At 39.5% G+C, this 24,512-nt stretch overlaps 1 pseudogene across 1 annotated transcript in view; it reads left to right on the forward strand.

The window, feature by feature from the left end:
* LOC306886360 (protein O-mannosyl-transferase TMEM260-like) overlaps positions 1 to 24,512 on the forward strand; it is a 39,580-nt pseudogene that overhangs the window by 5,058 nt on the left and 10,010 nt on the right. The window contains exons 2-7 of the transcript in view: positions 5,067 to 5,098; positions 7,790 to 7,941; positions 23,057 to 23,217; positions 23,334 to 23,442; positions 23,784 to 23,963; positions 24,083 to 24,117. The product of the transcript in view is annotated as a protein O-mannosyl-transferase TMEM260-like (transcript). The remainder of the gene's footprint in view (positions 1 to 5,066; positions 5,099 to 7,789; positions 7,942 to 23,056; positions 23,218 to 23,333; positions 23,443 to 23,783; positions 23,964 to 24,082; positions 24,118 to 24,512) is intronic.

A 24,512-nucleotide genomic window follows, 5' to 3' on the forward strand; every position in this document is an offset into this window, starting at 1 on the left:
TTTTAAATTGCTCCTAGGACGATATGTGTAATGAACGTGAAATCTGTTACGTCCTCAGACTTATTTTATTTGTGATTGTTCTGTGTGTCTTGTGGTGTGCTTACAAAATGTGACTACAAGTGTTGTTACCAATGTCCTGTTACACATTTGTACTTACACATACCATTCAGTGGGTTGTTACATATGTGTAGTTACACAAACATTAGAGCTGTAGATACTATGTACCAATATGTACTTACACTGTGGTTACATACACGTACACACATCTAGTTACTATGTAAGTACACAGGTATAAGGGACACTTAATATAAAGTGGGACCATTTGTTTTAAAAACCACATGAACCCAACATACATACAAAGTGCATTTGTAAGAACTTGGCACATGTGTTTTAAACTAGATTTTAATAAGACTTTTGATTTTCTTTATTGTGTACTCTTCTTATTGACCCATAGATGCATTGCTGCACAATGCTTTTAAAAAGGTCCCCATAAACAGCCATATTCAATAATGGGGAGGCAAAAATAAATGTTTTCTTCTGGGGGTGTGTGCAAACAAGCTGCTGTTCTGTGAGCTTTACAGCATGTGCATGGGCAGGGTGGCTTTTGGAGGCTTTTAGGGGGATGGGGGGCTGCAAGAAGCTGTTTGGGGTTTATGGAGAGAGAAAAAAAATCAGCCAACCCCTTGAGCGTGGCGTTTAGGGACATTGCAGGATGCCGGCGTGATAGCGCCAGATGAATGCTCGGCAGAAATTCTCCAGGTCTCCGTCTCGCAGTCCTAATCCCTTTAGGTGTGCTGCGCCCCGGAGAGGCTGAGCGGGCGCCCCGCGGGACCGCTGTTGTCTAGGAATGCGAGTGTGGAAATGATGGGGATTATGGGGGGGCAAAAGGCTGCTGTGGGTGCCCGATGCTGTGCTATCACAGAGACACTTCGCTGTCCTGCGTTCAACTGCGTTTGTGCCCCTTTCCCCGTTTAGCCCTCCCTCTTTGGGACCGGGCTCTGTATTGGGGTCTAGAGACAGCACTGCAGAGTATGAATGAAATTGTGATGTATAACATGAGAAATTTTGATTACAGGGAGATCCACAAGCTTTGAAATGCGGTAGACCTGGCCTCACTGCGTGTGTATCTATTTCTATTCTAAATTAGACTGTGAAAGCAGAGAAAATTCAGCCGCTGAAGTGTGAGGGGTCTGCACCTACAGATAGAGGACTTCCAACATGACAACGAAAACAGACGACCGCTAGTGATACGCAGGAAGTGCCAGCTAACAATTTCAAAATTTTGTGATGCACTGAACATTTCATATTGCATCACAGAGCACAGATTATAGGATTTTACAGTGTTTAGGCAAGTATTGCATCAGGCAGCATTGCTTAGATTTATACAACAGGGCAAAAACATTTGGGATTAGTAGGCGAAAGGACTTTTTGCCCATTAATCTCTAAACTGCAGATTAAAAAATAAATAAATTTGTTTGTAGATTTCTAGATTTTGTACAGTCCTAAATTTTGGCCACCCTTAAAGCACTTTTTATTTTCTCCCAAAACTCACTTATTTTTATGTATGTCCTGTAATGAGCTGGATTACCGCAGTCATAATATTTCTAGGCCTGGAAAAGGAATGGAAATTAATAAAATTTGAAGTCAACAATCATTTATGTCATGGCCTCTGTGCTGTGCACACACAATAGTCACACGACGAAGGAGGTTTGAAGAGAATAATCCATATAATTCAAAGATGAAGAAGTCCAACCCATACACACAGAGTAACATAAGCAATAACCGACCAACTAGAACTCAATGGACAGGAACTAATATAGGGCAGATGACGAGGGGCAGACAGGTGGACACAATGAAGGCGATTAACTAATAATTAGACAATGAACTAATGAGAACAGGAACAGAACCAAATATGGGCAAACAGGAAGGGAACACAGGCAGACGACAAAACATGAGTCCAACGGGTTGTGACAATTTAAAAGAAGTCTTTCATGCTCACCAAGGCTGCATTTACTTGATCCAAAATACAGTAATATTATGAAATAGTATTGCAATTTAAAATAATAATTATCATTAATAATAATGAATTGTTGTTATTACTATTATTATTATATTTTAATCTATTTTAAAATTTCTGATGGTAAAGCTGAATTTTCAGCATTATTACTCATTCTATGCTGATTTGGTCAGTGTGATGGAAAAATGTAAAAAAAAAAAAACTAACATTGAAGATAAACCTCTCATGCTATTTGTAACTCTAAGAATGAAAGATACATGTTATGTGTTGGTGTTGTAGTAAGGAAGCGTGCAGCGAGGAATGGAAGAAAAGGAGGTTTTTAATAATCATCAACACTCTATACATAGATTAACTTAATTTAACATTAAGATCAGACAAAAGACAAGGGGAGAACTCAGGACTTATAAAGGGACAACCAAACGATGATTAACTAATGACAGGAAAAACCAAATAAGGGCAAAAGGGAAACTGAACAGAAACCAAACCGTGACAACACATTTTTCTCATGTTATTTGTATGTCAACTTTTTATTTTCTACATTTTTGCTATGTCACACCATACAGTTGTGGTCAGAATTATTGAAACCCTTGGTAAATATGATCAAAGAAGACTGTGAAAATTAACCTGCTTTGTTAATCCTTTTGATCTTTTATTTAAAAAATTCACAAAAAGCTAACCTTTCATTGGATAATAAGAATTTAAAATGGGGGGAAATATCATTATGAAATAAATGTTTTTCTCTGATACACATTGGTCACAATTAACGACACCTTTTTATTCAATACTTTTTGAAACCTCCATTTGTCAGTTTAACAGCTCTAAATCTTCTCCTATAATGCCTGATGAGGTTAGAGAACACCTGACAAGAGATCAGAGACCATTCCTTCATCCAGAATCACTCCAGATCCTTTAGATTCACAGCTCCATGACGGTGCTGCTTCTCTTCAGTTCACTTCACTCATTTTCTACAGGGTTCAGGTCAGAGGACTGGAATAGCCAGCAGAAGCTTGGTTTTGTGCTCAGTGACCCATTTTTGTGTTGTTTTTGAGGTTTGTGTTTGGATTATTGTACGGTTGGAAGATCCAAACATGGCCCATTATAAGATTTCTAATAGAATCAGTCACTTATTGATTTTTTATCTGTTGGTATTTGATAGAATCCATGATGTCATGTGTCTAAACAAGATGTCCAGGACCTCCAGCAGAAATATAGGCCCACAACATCACAAATACAGCAGTATATTTCATTGTACACATGGGGTACTTTTTATCCCTGTGTTCACCAAACCCATCTTGAGTGTTTGCTGCTAAAAAGCTCATTTTTTAGTTTCATCTGACCATAGAAGCCAGTCCCATTTGAAGTGCCAGTCCTGTCTGATAACTGAATATGCTGGAGATTGTTTTTGGATGAGTGAGGAGAATTTTTCTTGAAATCCTCCCAAACAACATGTGGTGATGTAGGGGCTGTTTGACAATTTTTTTTTAAGGTTTTCTGACCCCGAGACTCAACTATTTTCTGCAATTCTCCAGCTGTGATCCTTGAAGAGTCTTTAGCCACTAAAACGCTCCTTCTCACCGTGCATTAGGACGATATAGACACACGTCCTCTTCCAGGCAGTTTCATTACATTTTATGTTGATTGGAAATTCTTAATTATTGCCCTGATGGTGGAAATGGGGATTTTCACTGCTCTAGCTCTTTTCTTAAAGCCACTTCACTAATTTGTGAAGCTCAATTATCTTTTGCTGCACATCAGAAATATATTCTTTGTTTTTTCTCATTGTGATGGATGATTAAGGGAATTTGGGCTTTGTTTTCCCTCCTATTTATATTTCTGTGAAACAGGAAGCCATGGCTGGATAATTTCATGTTCATAATCACCCTAGAGTGCTCAAAATTGTGAATATGAATGGGAGTATACTTCAGAGATATTTTACTCATAAGAATTTCTAGGGGTGCAATAATTGTGTCCAACGTGTGTTTGAGAAAAACATTTATTTCATAATGATATTTCCCCCCATTTTAAATTCTTATTATGCAATGAAAGGTTAGCTTTTTGTGAATTTTTTAAATAAAAGATCAAAAGGATTAACAAAGCAGGTTAATTTTCACAGTCTTCTTTGATCATATTTACCAAGGGTTTCAATAATTCTGACCACAACTGTAGGACACAGTCCAATTTGTATTTGTCATCTACCCATATAAATACATTTAAACTGGCTTTAAAAATTTGATTCTCAATTGGTGGGTCATAAACCAAAAATTCAACGTCCAGTTGGTGTTTTGGCACCAATACATATGGGACTTAGTTGAAGCCATGCCCAAATTAGACAGTTGTCTAATTTGATAATGTTAATAAATTACCATTAATTAATACTTTAACACATCTAATTGCTTACTTGTAAAGATATTAAATTTTAATTTTATTGTGTTGCCACTTGATGTGAATTCTGGGTACTTAAGCCAAACCAGACAAGACAATATTTCATCAACTTGCTTGTATGGAGTAAACTTTACACAGAAACCAATGTGATGATGGTCTTAATGGAGACATTTAATAAGTATAATATGTAAAACAAACAATTCAGGTAACATACAAACAGAAATACAGGCCTAGATACTGTATGCATGAATAATGTAGTGAGAAGGTTCTTAAAAAGATCACAGTCACTGGTAGAGTTTTAGAGGGAGCTTTTTCCATGCGTGTGGCTCGGCGTAGAGGGACTCACTGACGTTTATGCCTGTGTACGGCTCACAGTGACGGATAGGGCTCTGCGCGTGCACCTCGAGTATGGGAAGAGTGAATAGATTTGCCTGTGTATGTGTGCGTCTGTGTGCTCGGGGATCAGGGGAGCCGTGTGCGATGGAAGAGAATGAGCGTGTCGCTTAGGAAATGTCACACTGGGAAGATTTTGCAGGTTTTGATCCGAGCAAATTAATGCAAAACCCAGTGCAAGTATTTGATTTGGGAAAACTTTCAGGAGCGGACTTGTCTCTTAATAATAATTATTGGGTTTACATTAATTTCCCTCTCTGTTTTTCTACCACAGGAGAGCTGATCACTGCTGCTTGTGAGCTGGGGGTAAGCATTAGCTGCATTGTTTAATCAATCCACTCATTAACTCTTATAAGCATTAAGGAAGTTTAATTAAGTATGGGGGGAGAAGAAAGATGATTAATTTACTTTTCAGGCCACAGGTTTTTTTTTTATCCTCTCTTCTTTTCTGTGCACTTCTTTTTTGACTAACTTAGAACTAGAGAATGCTATAATTTGCAACCCTGTTCTTCAAATCCAATTAGACTGAATGGTTAGGCGATGGCTTTTGTAAGCTTTGCCTTATGTACGGTATAAGGCTTATTATACTCAACCCCTCTCTTTTTTGTGCATGCGTGTGTGCGCGTGTGTAAGCCGCAAAGAATGAACTAAATCGGGTTAACAGTTATAATAAGTTTTATTATTTAATAAAGTTTATTACGCCGCCACGATCCTTTTAGGGAGGCTGTGGCGGTGTCGCTATGCCAGTAATCCCTCCCTCTGTCCGTGTGGCCTGCCTGTCTGCGTCTCTCCCCAGGGTCGGAGGGCTCTCTTCAGGCCGCAGGCCACCGGCCCTCCCTTCCTGCTCCCTTGAGCCGTGGATCTTTTCTCCTTTAAACTCCTTGTCACAGAACTGCCCCCTACCGCGCGTTCCGCCTTTTTCCGGCATGCCACACTCGCTTCCAGACCCGGCGACACCTCTGCGTGCCTTTCCACGCCGTTGGCCTCGCAGGCATTTCACCGGTGCAGGCATTTCAGCCACACGCGTCACACGTCACTTGCGCAGTCGCACGCACCTTGCTGGCACTTCCAAGTGTGCCCTTTGCGCCCCTGCCATCTGCTTGCCATACTGTCTCTCTCTCTTTTTTTTGTCCTGTGTCTGTCCCCCCTCCCAAGCCTCTCTGTTCCTCTCTGCCTTGACCTCTCTTGCTTGTCTTGAAGCTGTCTGTTCGTTCTGTATTAAAGACATTTAGCAGTGTTTGGGGAAGCTACTTTACAGCTGATTGTACTCCGAATTAAAAATAAATGTACTTTCTTTCTTGCAGTTTCAAGTATACAGTATATCTTGTAATTTTTAGTTTTTTTCTCAGACTGGGATAATTTCGAGTTTATGTCTTGCAATTTCAAGTTTACGTCTTGCAATTCAGACTTTATTTGATCAGAAATTATGAGATAAATAATCTTGCAAATCTGGCTTTTTTCTATTATCTCTTTTAAGCGATGCCTATTTCTTGTGCGAAATTACAAAATGTGCTTTGTCCAAAACATGTTTTTGTTCATTCAATTTTCTATTCATATTAAATGTATGAAGAATATATGTTTGGAAATATGGAAATATGCTTTAAGATCCAGACAAACCCTTTTGTCCACAAAATAGGCAAGTCACAAAGCTCAGATTGGCCATCAGGAGCATCAGAAGAACCCTGGTGGCTAAGCAACTGATTTGGCCTGCCGCCCTGCTCATTTTCATTTATTTATTTACTTATTTATTATTACTTGATAATATTTCACACTAGGCACCCCTTAAAAGAGATATAAACTCTTAATATTCCAAATTTGTGAAACATAAACTCAGAATTCTGGGGAAAAAATGGTCAGAATTTCAAGACATAGATAAACAGGATTGTGAGAAATAAACTCTTTGAGAAAAATGTCAGAATTGCAAGATATAAACATGCAGTTCATACTTTTCTGAGATGTTGAGAAAAGCACATTTTAAAATAAGTTTAAATAGCTGTACAACTAGTGACAACACTGCAATGAAATGATGTTTTCCCCCATAAAGCTATATGCAAAACGCATTTTTATAATTTTGCAATTATATTTTATTTCCTAAAATTATTTTTTCCTCCTAGAGCCCCTTGCAGTCCCCTAAGGGGGCCACGAACCCTGATTTATAAACCCCTGAACTCCTGGGTTTATGTTTTTATTTGTCAATAAGATATAGTTAAGTGAGTTTTAAGTTACTTTTAGTTAGTTAAACTCTTAAAAATAAAGGTGCTTCACTATGCCATAGAATAACCTTTTTGTCTAAATGGTTCCATAAAGAACCTTTATCATCTGAAGAAACTTTCTGTTTCACAAAAGGTTCTTTTTGGCGAAAAAAGGTACTTCAGATTATAAAAAGGTTAGAAAGAGATGGTTCTTTAAAGAACCTTTGGCTGAATGGCATCGCTGTGAAGAACCTTTAAGCACCTTTGATTTTAAGAGTGTACTTCCCAATACTGGCTTATCACAGTTCACCAAACCTGACTGACAAGGACTTCAGCCTTATGAAATTGTTTAGCGGGATCAGTTGACTGGGACCCTCACTCCTGCTTTGATCTTGAACTCACACTAGCTTTTAGACATCCACTTGTCCACCGAGTTTCCCATCCATCCATCAAACAACCTCTTCTCGTAGACGTTTCCTTGCTCTTCGCTCTAGTGTGCAGCGTTTCTCAGCCTGCTGTGCCTGTGTGTGTTATCAGGCCAGTAGGAGTGAGACAGCCTTTAATAGCTCTAGTCCTTATCGCTCCTTAGGGGACTTAGTGCCTAATTGCTGGGAAGGCAAGGAGACAGGAGATCAGGCTTTAAGGGAGGGGGAGGACAGAGTGATGCTGTAACCCACAAAAGTAAGGTCTGCCTTTGAAAGCTGAACTGTATGCTGATGGGTGGTGGGAGAAGGGGGTGTTACTAGATTCTGTTGCTGTTATCAGAGTGTTCTGCAAGTGAGTTTACAGCTGTGTTTTCCCCCAGGTGGCCCATCCTCCAGGATACCCGCTCTTCACCATGTTGTCCTCTCTGGTGCTTTTGCTGCTGCCTCTCAGCTCTCCTGCACACAGTATCAATGTCCTGTGCGCTGTCTTTGGGGCCGGGGCCAGTAGAGCCCTCTGCTTCACTGTCTGCAGGTAGGCCACTCTCAGACTATTAGACCAAAGTTATAATGTTCATTGTAAATTGTAAAGCATTCCAGGTTTACTTTATTTTATTTACTTTATTTTGCTTTTTTCATCTAATATGTTGAATGTTATTTTATATTAGTATTTCACTCTTTAGTGAATATATATATTAGGTCTGCCCCCTTATAGTCAACTAACTGTTAGTCGAACATAAGAGGCTTGGTCGGCCAGAATTTGATCAGTTGCTTAGTCGCAGAAAAACAAAATCCACAGGCGAAGTCACGCTGTCCGTGATGGACAGACCGTTAACGGCTGGTCTATGGTAATGCAGTACATCGGGAAGGACATCCAAATGCTTGCCTATCATTCAATGACCTCAAATATGGCTTATTATCTGAAATATGTAAGCATTAGCAACAAGTAAGTATTGTAAGTATTGGCCACTCAATGTAATATTAACCTAGAAAAACGATGCGCTAATCAAGTGTGTGGAAGCTGACCAGTAGCACGCTCACAGCAGGACAGATGGAGGCACCGGTGCGGTCACTTGATCTTAAAATACTCCATAATTTTTGCCCATACTGATAAGAGTACTCTTTCCAGTCTGTAAAGACTCTACGTTTATTGGTGTGCACTCACAATAACATCAAAACATTGCACTTTTGTAAAAAAAATGAAAGCAAATAGGATGCGCTTTCTGCCGTCTCGGTCTGTGAACTTGAGCAAGAAACTCTGAAACTCTGTATACTTGCTTGCAGGCATAAAAAATATAGGCTTTCTATAGAGAGTGAAATGTCTACTTTCAAATGAAAAACAAATATTCTCAGATTATGTAATGCACATACATACTTATAGGCACATCCACTACTGCAGAGATGACAAGTTAGTTTAGCTGACTTTATCTCTTGAGCCGAAAAAAAAACACTAGTTTATCAATAAATTATTAAAATGTTAATGCAGCCTCCATACTGTTTTACCCTGACACGTTCATAATCATTAATTCTGCCAGTGTGCTGTGGCAAGCTTTATTTGCATGTGCTTGAGCGCTGATAGGCTATGTAGGTAATTAAAGGCTCAGTATTATGATTTAAATGGTTTAGTAATAAATGTGCGATTAGTCGACTAATGCTTAAAATGAACGACTACTAGTCAACCAGAAAACCTTTAGTCAGGGGCAGCCCTAGTATACACACACCCACACCCATATATACACTGCCTCTCAAAAGTTTGGGATCAGTAAGATTTTTTATGCTTTTTAAAGAAGTTTCTTCTGCTCATCAAGGCTGTATCTATTTGTGACCCTGGACTACAAAACCAGTTTTAAGTCGCTGGGGTATATTTGTAGCAATAGCCAAAAATAAATTTTATGGGTCAAAATTATCCATTTTTCTTTTATGCCTAAGTTAGGATATAGGATATTAATAGGATATAAAGTAAAGATCATGTTCCATGAAGATACTTAGCGAATTTCCTACCCAGGGCCGGCGCTAGCCATTTGGGTGCCCTAAGCACAAACGCTTGGCGGTGCCCCCCCCCCCCCCCACCCCCACCACCAAAGAAATAACTACCATTCAGAATTTCTTAGTTAGGTTCTCTTTACTTCCAAAATAACTGCTGCAAATAAATAATTGGAACAGAACAATGTAAACACAGAAAGTTAAAAGTGCAAAAAAAGTTTAAAGTGCAAATAACAGTATAAGTGTATGAATTTTATGAAGTATGAATTTTAAAGTGCACATTTTAAACTGCAAATAACCATACATAACTGCACAGTAGAATTTACTCAACAGAGGGACTACATCTCTATAAAGAGACCATTCTGCTATTCTATAGAACTATATTAAACATTTTCACTACCATCAGTTGTCAGAGGCCCTACAGAGGCACACGCCTACATTTCCTAGCTGCAAAATCAGCTATCAGGTCATCATATGACAGTTTCTGAGCCACGTCCCCATTGATGCTGATGACAGCCAGACCACTTAAACGTTCCTGCCCCATTGATGAACGCAGGTACGTTTTGATGAGTTTGAGCTTTGAAAAAAAAAATTTGTATAATTATTTTGTATAAATAATTTTGTATAATTATTTTGTATATATAATTTCTATATACAAAATAATTATACACAGTACACGCACATATATCATGTAGACACAAACTTTTATTTTGGATGCGATTAATCGAGATTAATCTTTTCCCAGCCCTAATAATTTGACAACTCTGTGAATATGAAAATATACAAACACTGAGATTGTGGGGTTTTTTTTTTCTAATTTCAGTTTCACCAACAGATGTCGCCCTTGGCCGAACCTCTTGAAAATGACCGCATAGAACAACAACGAAAAAACTTTATCTAAGCGGTCTAATTTGGCAAAATCACATCACGTTCAGTTGCAGGGTTTTTCTAAAGTTCACCTTACCAAGAGGCAGATAGGCATTATATTGAAGCGAAGAAATTACAATAGGGAACGTTCTGCACTAATAGCTATATGCACACACATCTGTAACGTATAGCCTACCTAGGGGGAAAATTAGCTTTATTTGTCATTCAAATATGACGATGAGGACCCCAACGATTGGCCTTCCTTTCCTTCTCAAACAAACTGCATCTTTAACAGCCCAAGTTTCAAAATTTCCCGGGGGAGAAACCCCCGGACCCCGTTACAATAAAAGACTCAACATGCAGGGCTAAAGCCCCGGATCTTTTGCACTACTAGCGACGCGGACGCGCCGACGCCCCTGGACATGCATACTACACGCACAAAACTAACATTTTTATTTAAAACATTGTCTTACCTGCAAGCGACGCGCGAGCATCATCCCGCTGTCTCTTCTTTTTTCTTTTTTCCGCCCCCGACTCTTGGTGCCTTTTCGAGGCCATGTCTGAGGTCGGTGTCGGCCAAATTTGAAATTGATTGAAGCATAATTGAACAGACCACTGGGAGGTGGGGAAGGGGGGGCACCAGAGGGAGACTGGCACAGAGATTCACCTTTTTCTCGACTAATTTGGTCTAGGCCTATATTACTTTTGTATTGCTTTTGTATATTAACATGCTAGAAATATTTTATTTGTTATTTATACTAGTAGCCTATATTGTGATGATATTTTCACGACCCAGATTTTTTGGTGCCCCCCCCCCAAGCACTTGGTGCCCTACGCGCAGTGCGTGATGTGCGTGTGCGGAGCGCCGGCCCTGTTCCTACCGTAAATTTATCAAAACTTTTTGTTTTTGTTAAAAACGTAAATTTTTGATTAGTAATATGCATTGCTAAGAACTTCATTTGGACAACTTTAAAGGTGATTTTCTCAGTATTTTGATTTTTTTGCTCCCTCAGATTCCAGATATTCAAATAGTTGTATCTCGGCCAAATATTGTCCGATCCTAACAAACCATACATCAATGGAAAGCTTATTTATCCAGCTTTCAGATTGTGTAGAAATGTCAATTTCGAAAAATTTACACTTATGACTGGTTTTGTGGTCCAGGTCACATTTGATCAAAAATACAGAAAAAAATTTTATTTCGTGAAATATGATTGCAATTTAAAATAACAGTTTTCTATTTTAATATACTTTAAAATATAATTTATTTCTGTGATCAAAGCTGAATTTTCAGCATCATTACTCCAGTCTTCAGTGTCACATGATCCTTCAGAAATCATTCTAATATGATTCTTGCCCACAAAGAAGAAGCTCAAGGTTGCCGGAGAGGTGGAAGGGCGAATTAACTGTTGTTGGAGAGCCTCCTTGATGTAATCCTCCATCGCCTTGCGCTCCGGGATGGACAGGGGGTATACTCGACCCTTGGGGAGTATAGCTTCAGGCAGCAGGTCGATGACACAATCCCATGGCTGGTGCGGTGTAACTTCGTGGCTGCCTGTTGCCAGGTAGTCAGATGGGATCGTCTGAACCTCACGAGGTTCGGGACTCTCCATTTGGGTGGAATGAACTTGGAGCTTCAGGTTACTAACCAGGGGCACAGGGACGTTGGAGAGACAGTTTTGGATGCAGGTTTTACTCCATCAGAGGATCTCACTGGTATCCCATCTGACTTCGAGGGAATGTTGAGATAACCAGAGGCGTCCCAGGATGATATCGACGGTGGGTCCCTCCAGTACCAGAAAGGAAATCCTCTCCTGATGAAGACAGCCTACTTGCAGAGTGATCGGCGGAGACTGGAACTTGATGTGCCCACGCCCGAGCGGTTTTCCCTGTATGGTCTCGATTATTTAGGTCATGACTACCTATAAGTAACACTTTTTGATGCCATTGGTATAACACAATCAATAATGATAGCATACAGACAAGTTGTCTGCTGGGCCTATGGTGCATGTGTTGTGTCAGCCATTAGAAGATTCTAGACTTTATAACAAGACTTTTAAATGTTTTAAATGGCCCCATTTTGTTGACAATCAATAAAAAATAAAATCACAATCAAGCAGATCTGTATTTATGGTTAATTCAATTCAGTTTTATTTATACAGCACTAAATCATAAATAATATTTCATAGCACTGTTAATACCCAACTCAAAACACAACATTTCAACTGTTAATATATATATATATATATATATGTAGATGTATCAAACATATACTACCAAAAGAAATACCATCTGACCCATTTAAAAACATTTAACAATCTTTCAGTCTGGGTATCACACTAATGTGTTGATAAAGTGTGTTAAATGGTGAAGGCTGTGCTAGATATACACTAACAGCCTCATCATGTTGATCCTCTGACTGGAAAGGATCTGGAAAGAGGAGCAGGTGTAGTGGACATGACAGTGCTGTGTTCTTGTGGAGCCTGTGGTGACCTGCAGTATTCCTCTCTCAGACGGCATATGCTGGGAGAAGCAAACACAAGTTTAGATCACATTCACTGCTGACCATGCTTTTCCACTTGGCCTCCATCACATCTGTTAAGTTACACACCGTTTGAAGTAGATGCATTAGTGAAGTCCAGTCTCTTGAGCTGCACTAACGCACCGAGGCCCGGAAGATACCATCCTATTTCTTGTTAGGAAACCTGTGGACTCGATGTCCTGACAGGCTGGAGTTTGTGCAACCTCCACAAACACAATAATTTACCATGACAATGATAAATTGAAATAAAAATAACTACCGAAAACACACTGACTTGCGCGCGCTCAAAGCAGAGTGCGGCACACAACTCCCTTGTGTGACGTAATATGACGCGATGTTGAAAAAAAAAAGTTTTTTGAGAACTATCAAGGAAAGCCTCACTTTTTTATTTAAATTTGTGCCCTCGCGTCTTGTAAAACATTTTCAAATCCTGCATTAACCTAAACCCTAATCCTGCATTAGGGGCTCTGGAGGCCCCTCAGGACAGACACGGACAGGAACACAGGACGGGGACCTCCAGAGTGGTACAGACAGACAGAGGCCAAGGCGGAGCTGGGAGCTCAGGAGCTCAGGGTTCGTCAGAGCGTCAACGAATCTTTCTACAGGGTCGTTGGCAGGGTGGCCAGAGCAAATTTTGACGCTCTTGCCGGAGGTAATGCTGAATGGCTACAGTCAATGGTTAAATATTCAGGGGAAAAAACTATTTCATAGAGACAGTAGTATTGACATCAGTGATGCTGGCCCTCAATCATAAAAAAGATGCCATTAAAGAAATATTAAAAGATATACTGTCTTTATGTTGTTTGTACATTGTACATTTGAAGATTGAATGTGAAATTATTGCAATATAAAAACATATTTAAAAACTTTAATATTAGGTGGGATTAATCGCGTTTAATTTTAGAAAAATGTGCGATTAATTAGTTAATTTTTTTTTATCGATTGACAGCACTAATATATATATATATGTATGTGTGTGTGTGTGTGTGTGTGTGTGTATATCTGAGTAGTAGTGAGTAGTACCATGACATTACTGAAAAAATACTAAATAAATAATGCATTAGTAATAGTAACAATATATATATATATATATATATATATATATATATATATATATATATATATATATATATATATAAAATGTTATGGTACTACTAACTACTACTCAGATTCACTATTCAGATAAATAGATATTTGGCTCACCCAGTGAACTCCTTCCCATATTTTGTGATTAGAGTAAGATGTCCTGACATTAACTGCCATCGTTAGACATGGAATTCAGTCTGCAGAAAATTGGTCTAAACAGGCAGTAACTGCTGCATGTATTTTAATATCTACAGGTGACTTTTACCAACACATGCCCTCACTCAGCTGAGTTTGCGAGCCAAGCTGACCAGAGATTTGGCTGCAGTTACATGTCCAATGTAACCTCTGCTCTTAAGCCTTAAAGGATTTAGATCCAATTTTGGATTACAGCAACCAAAAAAGTCATTTCCTTTGGCCCCCATAACCCCGAAACCCATCCTCCTCCTGTGGCCGATGGCAGTGAGGATTTTGTTGCATACATACACACACACACACACACACACACACATGTTGGGTTTCCATGTTTTATGGGGACTCTCCATAGGCGTAATGGTTTTTATACTGTACAATCTGTATTTGCTATTGCCCTACACCAACCCTACACCTAAACTTAGCCCTCACAGGAAACATGCTGCATTTTTAAATTTTCAAAAAACTTTATGCTGTATGATTTATAAGCTTGTTTCCTCATGGGGACCAAAAAATGTCCCCACAAGATTAAGATTTACTGGTATTACTATCCTTGTGGGGACATTTGGTCCCCAGGACGTGATAAATACCAGGTGCACACACACACACACACACACACACACACACTAACACAACCCCTCTTAGATCTTAAGTTTCCGTATATAATCTATGTTTTCAATTGAAAACATAAGCGTAATAGGTTTCGATGGTTATCTGTCCGGGCTTAGGCTGGGGTTTGGCCTCATGCATGTCTGTTGGGCTCAGAGCAGTAGCTGGCAGGCTTGAGATGCCAGGACTGGGAGGAGGGAGTGTTTTAGGGGTTTTAGAGCTTCCGGCACAGTCTGGGACTCCCTTCTGGGTTGGCATTGGGGTCCTTAGGTGCTTCGCCCGTGCCCAGTGGTAATGCTGAGGTGGCGTGCCACTCTCAGTAGGAACACTACCGGACAGGCCTGTCCCCAGGCTGCTACCCTGGCACCCAACACCACTCTGAGACTGACCATTTTCTGCCCTATACCTCCTCTGCCATCTTTAGATTTAAGGAATTTCAGCGTGTAAAGGATTGAATGCCTTGCTTGATAATTATATTACTCTTTCCTGTCTTTTTTGTGCAATATATGGGTTAATGACATGACACTTTTGCGTATGTGCATGTCCAATGACTGGAGTACATACATTTCTTCTATGAAGAATTTCTATTATTATTTTTTTAATTGAATACATTTTTGGAGAGTACATTTTAAAGAACTCAGCATGTGTCTTAAACTAGATTTTCCTTCAGTGTTGAAACTCTTATACAAAATGTCACTGACTCACAAATAGATAATAAATAATTATAAAACACTTGCTAAATTTAGAGAATTCATTACAGTGCTGTCCATAAGACGTTCTCATTGTGAAATCTCTTTGATGATCCAAGTTAAATTAGGTAGACACTAGACAGACTGTTATACAATGTGTCTCACTTCCCAGATGTAGCACTCCATTTTCCTTTGATTTGTCAATTAGGGATTTTTTTTTAAATGTCATGGTTTGCCACATTACTTGCCTTTATGTTTCTACTCTGCATCTGGGTAAGCCTTTGAGGATAGCTGGCATCAATAATAATCATAATCGTTGATGAATTACTAGCTAGGAAATATTATTTTGAACTCAAGCTTTTGGTTCTTAGCATTACAGGTGTCTTTGTGAACCCTAAAACAAAAAATGATGACCAACAGCTGTTGATCAGAAATAATAGGAAAGTCATGGCGAAACACTATTTGTTTGGTATATGTGCTTTCAAATTAGACTACAATAATTGCATAGACTACCACAGATTATCAAAGACTAGATTTTGACAGTGACATTGCCCTTAAAAGGGATTATGACATGAGAAATAAAATTTGCCTTGATATTTTGGCATAAAAGAGGTCTTTGTACCATTAAAACATCCTATAAGTTTCAAACGATCTCTTCATTATAAGCAATGCATTTATTTAATCAAGCTCCAAAAACGGCTCATTTGGATCTGAGGTGGCATATGAAATCACAGGGGCACAAACATTTGCATAAACACTGCTTCCGGAGCAAGACATGGACAAATAGTCCAATAAGGAAATAGAATTTACAATCACTGCCGCTATGTTGTCCGCACTGGATACAGTATACAGATGTGCGTTTGCTTTCCGACAGTCCACGCACTTGAGTCTGTCGTCAATAGGACAAATGGAGTGAAAGAATATTTGCTTTGACGGATTTGGTTTAAACAGCTTGTTCGCATCTGATATCAGAAGGTTCCCATTATAAGGAACAAGTGGATAGTTTATTTTTATTGGCATTCCGGATCGTGACAGAGGATTGATCGGAGCATTTTGTTTTGTTGTACAGTCCAAAAATTTTGTACACGTCCTAAAATACTGCCTAGTAATAACACATTCGGACCACTTAACACAATGATTACTTAGCATTTTCTGTAAGTTCTTGATGTTGATTACGTAATAGATGTGACCGTGGGGTCGGCGAAGGTGACTCCACCCATCCTCCTCAGTCCTGGGTCCACCGCACCTGTGAGGGTGCACACCAGCCAAGAGCAGACGGGTCCAGTTCTGCATGCACCAGCTCATATCACAGCTGACTGGGCTCCGGTGCCCACCTGTCCCGGTGCTTTTGTGTCCATATAAGGCACTTTACCATATGGTCATTACTGCGCTTTCGTTACTGGACCCTCCACTCGCTCTTAGTCACCCCGTGGCTCTCTACGGTGAGCTGTGTTTATTAACAAGACGGTTGCTTCATGAGAGCAGTACCCGTGTTAGAATGTGATAGCCTATGCAAATACGAGCATTTAAAGGGACAGTTCAACCAGAAATGAGCATTCTGTTATCATTTACTCACCCTCATGTCATTCCAAACCTGTGTGACTTTGTTTTGCAGATATTTTAAGGATTTTTGGTAATTGAACAGTTTTGGTGACCATTGACTTCTATTGTGTGGATCAAAAACGATTTCTCAGAATATTTTCCTTACAATGTGGATTTCAGAACTGAAGCTCAGTATATTTGTCTGTGTATTTGTTTCTGATTAAGACTAAGAAAAACACGCTGTCGTTTCCCACGTCCCTTGGCTGCCCCCTTCCGCATACCTCTGTTGTCAGGTAAATCACAGACCCAGAAACAACAGCTCCTGGCAGCTTAAGCATATGCTTTATTAGCCAGTCTAATCTCTAAAACACTCTGGTTTGCCGCCATTCGTTTTTGGTAAATATATCTTCTCTTTAGCTATGACACCCACCTTTTGTTTTTCATGCCAAGAACCTTTGTATCTCGAAAAAAAAGAGAATATTCTAGATTAAATGCAATTTAAACCCTATTGGCAGCTGCTGCTGATTACCACCGATAATAATATGGAGTCATCTGTTAGTTTGAAATAACAAACAATAATGCACTTGCAATAGAAGTCAATGGAGCAGTACCAGAATAAACATTGAAAATAATGATAACACTTCAGATTAGGGAACACTATTCACTATATGCTTATTACTAGCATATCGGCTGTTTCTTATACTTATAAAGCACATATTAATGCCTTTGTTAATCATTTGTTTGGAAATGATTGCCATAGCATTTAAACATTATTATTGTTAGACAACTTTACATTTCAAATAATGTTTTTATTTGAAAATAACTATTGAATATTTCACATAAAATTGAAAGTGTACCGCTTTTAAATCAAACAGTGTAATCATGCCAATGACCTCCATTACATTTGCATTACCACAAACACGTTTTTCTAATTTAGATGCTTTCCATAGAGTTTAAGCTGTATTTAACCTGTAAGTTTCCTTTAAACATCTCCATGCGCTACAGGGCTCATATTCTACAACTCAGCATGACCAATGGCACCCTTTAAAGACGTGCAGTAATATTTCCTTAACAGATGTTTAATGAAGACGTCTAAACCCTCATTACCCCATTCAGAATAGGGGAAATAGGGCCGTTTCACTGTGCTATGCCATCACTTTAATTTCCCCCTGCCTGGAGGCCTAAGATTGTGTCTGTTGCATCAGAAGTCAATATTGCTATAATATTACATTTCCCAAACTGTCTCCACAGGCGGTTTTTAATGGGAGTCATGCAAGGAGAGGATCAGCCTTTTCCAGAATGCATGCGTTCCATAGGGCCACATAATACTACAGTTGATTAATGACTTGATTAAAATAATAATACACTAGTAGAAAATAAAATGCACATTTGCTGAATGATATACACAATTTCTTTTTGTCTATTATGTCCACATGACGTGTCGGTGGGGGATTAAGATGGAATTGGGTGAAATTGTTGTGCCATTGGCTGTATTGTTTGAGGTGGATTGAGTTATTAGTTTTTAACATGCACTGTCCTGTGGGGAGGGACATCTCAACCCAGCAGAACGCTGTCCATAGGTACAACATGCACACAGTAAATCTACCAGAGATTTTTTGACAGTAATACTTTGCACAGCTTCCACTAGAATTCAATTTATAGTCACTCCATAATTGCACCATCAACAAATATTATACCTTATACTCTAAACACAATGTAGCAAGTATCCCACACCATACACAGTATCCTCACTGCATGTCTCCATCAAAACAAGACCTCACATTATCATAAACATAAGGCCACCTAGATAAGCAGATCAACTGGGCCATACTTAAGGTTTATATTTATTTATTGTTCTTTGGGGCTTCTGTCATGTGAGATAACTGACATAAAATGCAAACTAAAAGTCTTAAGATGCAACCTTGACTCAACCAATGGCGTGAGTTTGTATGATAGAAAAGATGGAATAACAGTTGTGTACATTTGTAACCGGGAATAGTAATAAACCGTTTGAATAGGGAAAAAAATCAACCCTGAAGTTATCTGATTCTGTTGTTGTTCAGACTGCAACAGTGCCTATTTTTTGCCCATTCACCCCCCCCCCCCCATAGGGATTTAAAAAAAACTTTGATTATACTGAGAGAAAGAACTACAGTCCCATGAAGCATTGTGAATGACATAATCAAATACAAAAGCTAGAGAAATGTAAAACTATTGATTTAAATATGTTGATTGTATAAAAACCATATGTTTTTAATTTATTTTAAAATATATGCAAATGTATGACAGTGTAGGAAACTGATTTGATTGCATCATTGCAGTATTTTAGGAGTGGGTGGGTGTTCTTTGTGGTGTGATTTGATTTTCTCCATTCTCTGATTGGTGGAGATTTCGCTGCAGAATCATAGAATTATTTTTCACCAGATGTAGTTTTTAACCAGAATTTCCACTGTTACATTCAAGTATTTAAAAAAGCATATTTAACAAATGTGTAGCTCCCAGGTCTCTCTTTAAAGTTTAATAAGATATCATTAAAAATCAGTTCTTGAATGGAGAATGGGAACGAGAATTTTACTTCTGGAACCCGACTCATACTTCATTCATTCCTAATACTTCAGACAATTTGGTAACCATACTTGGCCACATGTCACGTCACTTTCACTTTCACTAATTATGCGATTTCTGATAATTATAAAACTTTTGAATACTTTAAGGACATTTTTATGAAATTATTTTCTGATAAACTAATCAAATTTATCACAGGTATACCACAGCACATATCAGTTCTTTGCAAACAGTCAATTCTTGCGTGTTTTCATGACAAAACGTGGTTTTGGGGCTGAATCGAGTAGTTGGGTGACAGAGTTGTTGTCAGCTCGTGTAGTGTGTAACCCCTGGTTGCGGATCATTTACATAGAGTCAGGTAGTGTGAACGCCACAAAGACTAAAAGACAGACAATCAAGTCATGTAGTCTGAACAGCACAGTGATCTGCCGACGTGTAAAGTCCTGTAGTGTGAACTTGGCTTTACGGCTCGTTTAGGCGATTGCAAGCTGACTCTTCTTTATATATCGTGCACTTTCGGCTTCACAACTTTGCAGAACGTTTATGTTCACATACTGCTACATGACACTGCATGAAAGGTAATATTCGAAAAGGCATATAGGGGCACTTTAAGGTTATTATTACAGTGTAATTAAACAAAAGTACTGAGTAAAATGAAGTAACAACATGTATTTCCTGTAGAGTTAGGTATAAGATTAGTTATTTTTAATTATTCATCATTTACTTTTATTGCAGTAAGAAGTAAGTACATGTAACATGTATAACATGGACACTAAAATAAAATGTTACGGAAAATTTCTTATTAGAGAAATTATACATTCCTCATAGGGGTTAACTGTTAAATGTCAACTCTACTAAATTAACACTAAATTACAGTGAGAGCTCTGCTTTTTATATAAGAAGCTAGATAAGCATCTTTAATTTTCTCTGAAGTGATGTAGTACAGTTGCAGTGTTTATTTTGGAGTGGCCTATCTGTTCTGAACTGAAGTACTACAGCGACACAAACACAGCAGCATCCTGCACAGCAGACAAGCCTCTGATGCTACACGCAAGTGTCACTCTCTCACCTTATCACTGAAAAGAGAGAGAGAGAGAGAGAGAGAGAGAGAGAAGGAGACCCAGGTGGTCCTACATGTTCTGGAATGCAGGACATGTCACATGCCTTCCTTCAAGCAGACAGACACTCCTAAAGAGGTCCGTGTCAAGCCCCCTCAGAGGAATAAAGACAGGAGGAGGACAGCAAGTGAATGCCAGGCCACCCCATTGAAGCGATGACAGGGGGAGGATGTGATATTTCGCCTACCTCCGGATAGCACCCCTGCTCTAACCCAGCCGCGGCCCCCCAGCCGCCGACGTGTGCTGGGGGTTAATTGGGACGCAGTGGGAGCAGAATCGAGGGTGCGGGGGGGTCCGCACCTTCACCGAGCCTCATCTTCCTCAGCCCCATCCTCGAGTAGCAAAGAGGACTAGAGAGAAGCCAATATCACCAAGAATCCCCCCCGCCTGCTTTTGACAAGCTATTAGTCCACACGCGCGGCCTCGTCTCATACGAGATGGGAGAAGAAAAGAGAGAAAAGGCAAGTTGTGTGCAAAAAAAAGCAGGAGAAGAGAAAAGAGAAGTAGTCAGCAAGCGTGAGTTCCACACACACCATCCTTCCTCCTTTCTTCCATCCGTATCCTTCTCTCCGCTCCCCTTTTTCCTGACTTACTTTGCTTTCCCTGCGAAAGCTCCATTGTTCCCCTTCCCCTAAGTCTCATCAGCCTCTTTTGTGGCCGACTATCACTGCGGCAGGCAGAGGCGCGCTGGAAACGTCTAAATGGTATCATGGCTCGTGATTAAGCGCGCGAGCTTCGGCGGTGCCGCCGCTGCTTATGAGTCAGGTCTGATAAGGCGAGGGCCCTGCTCTCAACTCAATTTCAGATACCGTTAATGGAATCTGTCTTGTGCGATTGTAATGTGAGAGCGCCTAATTTGCCATGGAGCTTGAAGCTGTCAGCGGCGAGGGATTGCGGGGTCAGGAGGGAGCTGGCAGCCGCTTGGCCCGCGGCGTGTATCTGTGCCGCTGAATAGAGCAGCTCTCCGCCTGTCACTTAGCTGATAGGCTGATGAGGACTCTAAGCCACTCGGCACAATGAGGAGAGGGCCATACTGCCTCGCTTCCCCCCTCTACCACCCCCCTTTAATTGTCAAGCCCGCTAAAATTTTTCCAAGCCAGTGTGCTGGAGACCGGGCTGAGTTTTTTCTTTTTTTTTTTCCTCTGCAGCTCTCTCTCTTTTGCGTCTTCCCAACTTTTTTTATTCACCTTGCTTTCCTTCATTTCTGTCTTCTCGGGTCTCCAACAGACAAAGCTGACCTCGCTCGTTCATCCTTTTGTCCAGCGTTTCCTTTTACATCGCCCCGGCCATGTGTCCTATCTTATTCTTCCCAGCTGGAGTCCAAGTCTAAGTCAAGTCTCAAGTCTTTTGTCAAAAGTCAAAGTCAAGTCTTAAATTAAATATGCATTGCAGGTGGATATGTACATTCAGAGTTTTCCCCCAATTATGAATTCATGAGTTAATAGGTAAACAGGATTTGTTTTACATCCAGCTAAGATTTCTGAGCCTGTTTACCATTTGAAGTATGCAGTTGCATTTTTCATTTATGCTTTATGTGGTGAAATGTCTACATATAAGAAATTTTGAAGCATTGTATTTATGTTGATTTTGTTTATATATTTTTTAAATAAAAATAACAGATACAACTTTATTTTACAGTGCCCTTGTTACATATACTTACTATGTAATAACAGTAAATTATTCATTATTACAAGCAACTAATACTAACCTAACCTTATAGTAAGTAATGTTATTAATTTATCAGTACTTGTTTGTCAAGTCAAGTCAAATTTATTTATTTATTTAGGACTTTTCACAATTGCTTCACACAATGTTTCAAAGCAGTGTAACAGAAAATCAGGAAATTAATGTGTACAAAATCTTAATATCTTCATGCCTTGTAGTCGCTTTTAGCAGATTAGAGCTGGCCAATAATATAGTTTACATTTTGCAATGATACATAATAAAATCAAGCAGTTGAGATATGGTATATATATTCTATAAGTGCCTTACGGGAGTGTACTTTATGAACACGAATAAAATTGGACACATTATATATATATATCCAACTTTACATGGAAAGATTTATCTGGCCCCTAATCGTCCGAATAGTACCAGTGGTTTCGGACTCTGTACTGACACCTATTGGTGTGGATGTATTCATCATTATTTTGCAGTGATAAAATTAGGGCACCTTAAATTGAATAGCGCAATGATTCTTGTGTACCTTTAATTTTTTTTTGTTTATTTGATATGATTTTTTTTGTTTGATTTTTTTTGATGATTTTTGTTTATTTGATCTTTCAAGCATTTTTGAATGGTTACAATTGGTCAATTGTTGATTTGCTGCTTCATATAGATTTTCTTTTACATATCAGATGTTGCAGCATAAGAGTGCTTACACACTTGAGTTTACGTTATGTCAGAAAACATTGAAAAGCTGTATATGTAGTCCATCATTTTTGTCTCCTCTGTGCTCAGGATGGCTGTCCCGGTCCAGGGACTGTCCTGGCAGGTGGAGGTTGGTATGACAGTGGTCGGTTGTGGCTGAAGTCTTTTCCCTTAACAATTTGTTTGTGGGCGTCCTTTTCTCACTGTTGGCCTGTTTCCACTGTGCAGAGAGTGTTCATCACAAGAAGAAGGTACTATAGTCCAAACCATTTGGCATTTATGGGTGACACCAATCATTGTTGGTTTAAAACTGATACATCTTTGTTGTAAGATGCATATTTCTATATATATTTTTGTCTTTTGTCAGTTTGGTCTATGGGGGGCGCTCTTCTGTGGGCCTGTGTAATCAGCACACACTGGTTTTGTATGTTGTCATCATAATTCCCTGAGCCCTCCTGCACCTCTTTACTCAGAATGTAAGTATTGATTATCACTCAGATTAACATTTTGCAGTGATGTAAATGTCAATAATACCTTTCAAAGAGCATATTCTGTGATATTATGAACTTATATACAGCCACATCATGTAATACATATACAGCATTATAGAGATTAGTATTCAAGACCCAGTGATTTCTGAAGGTCTTCAGGCACTGGTACTTGCAATTGAAAACAGTGCAAAGCAGTAGAAGCAATCGCTCCCATATAACTGTGGTTTTGTCCAAGTGTTATGTCTATACTGTTGTTTTGGTATGTAAATTTGAACACTTGGCAATGGAAGGATCTATCAATTACAAGTGACATGCATTGCCCACAGGGTTTGTCCTTCTTTGGTCTGGTGTCTTTTGGGACATGCTTCCTGGCTGGCTTTGTGCCCTACATCTACTTGCCCATTTCCTCCTACCTCAACAGAGCTCGCTGGAGCTGGGGAGGCCAGACATCTCTCCACGGCCTCCTCACACACCTGCTCCGAGCTGAATACGGCACCTTCAGCCTGGTACCAACAGATTCAATAATGTTTTATCATTTAAAAAACATGTTTTTAAAAATTAAATGTATGTACTCAAATGTGTAGTTATTTCCATGCTGCGTTTATTTTATGAATAGGCAAGACAGGCAAAGACAGATGAAAACTTGAACCTCCTAAATAAGTGGGGAAGTCGTGGCCTAATGGTTAGAGAGTCGGACTCGTAATCGAAAGGTTGCGGGTTCGAGTCCCCGGCCGGCAGGGATTGTAGGTGGGGGGAGTGAATGTCCAGTGCTCTCTCCACCCTCAATACCACGACTGAGGTGCCCTTGAGCAAGGCACTGAACCCCCAATTGCTCCCCGGGCGCCGCAGCATGGCTGCCCACTGCTCCGGGTGTGTGTTCACGGTGTGTATGTGTGTGTGTGTGTGTGTGTGTGTGTGTGTATTTGTTCACTACTCACTGCTGTGTGTGTGCACTTGGATGGGTTAAACGCAGAGCACCAATTTCGAGTATGGGTCACCATACTTGACAATACGTCACGACTTTACTAAAATGTTACGGTGAGTGTAAGAAATTG

The sequence above is a fragment of the Barbus barbus genome (genome assembly GCF_936440315.1).
Source record: "Barbus barbus genome assembly, chromosome: 20".
Classification (NCBI taxonomy): Eukaryota; Metazoa; Chordata; class Actinopteri; order Cypriniformes; family Cyprinidae; genus Barbus; species Barbus barbus.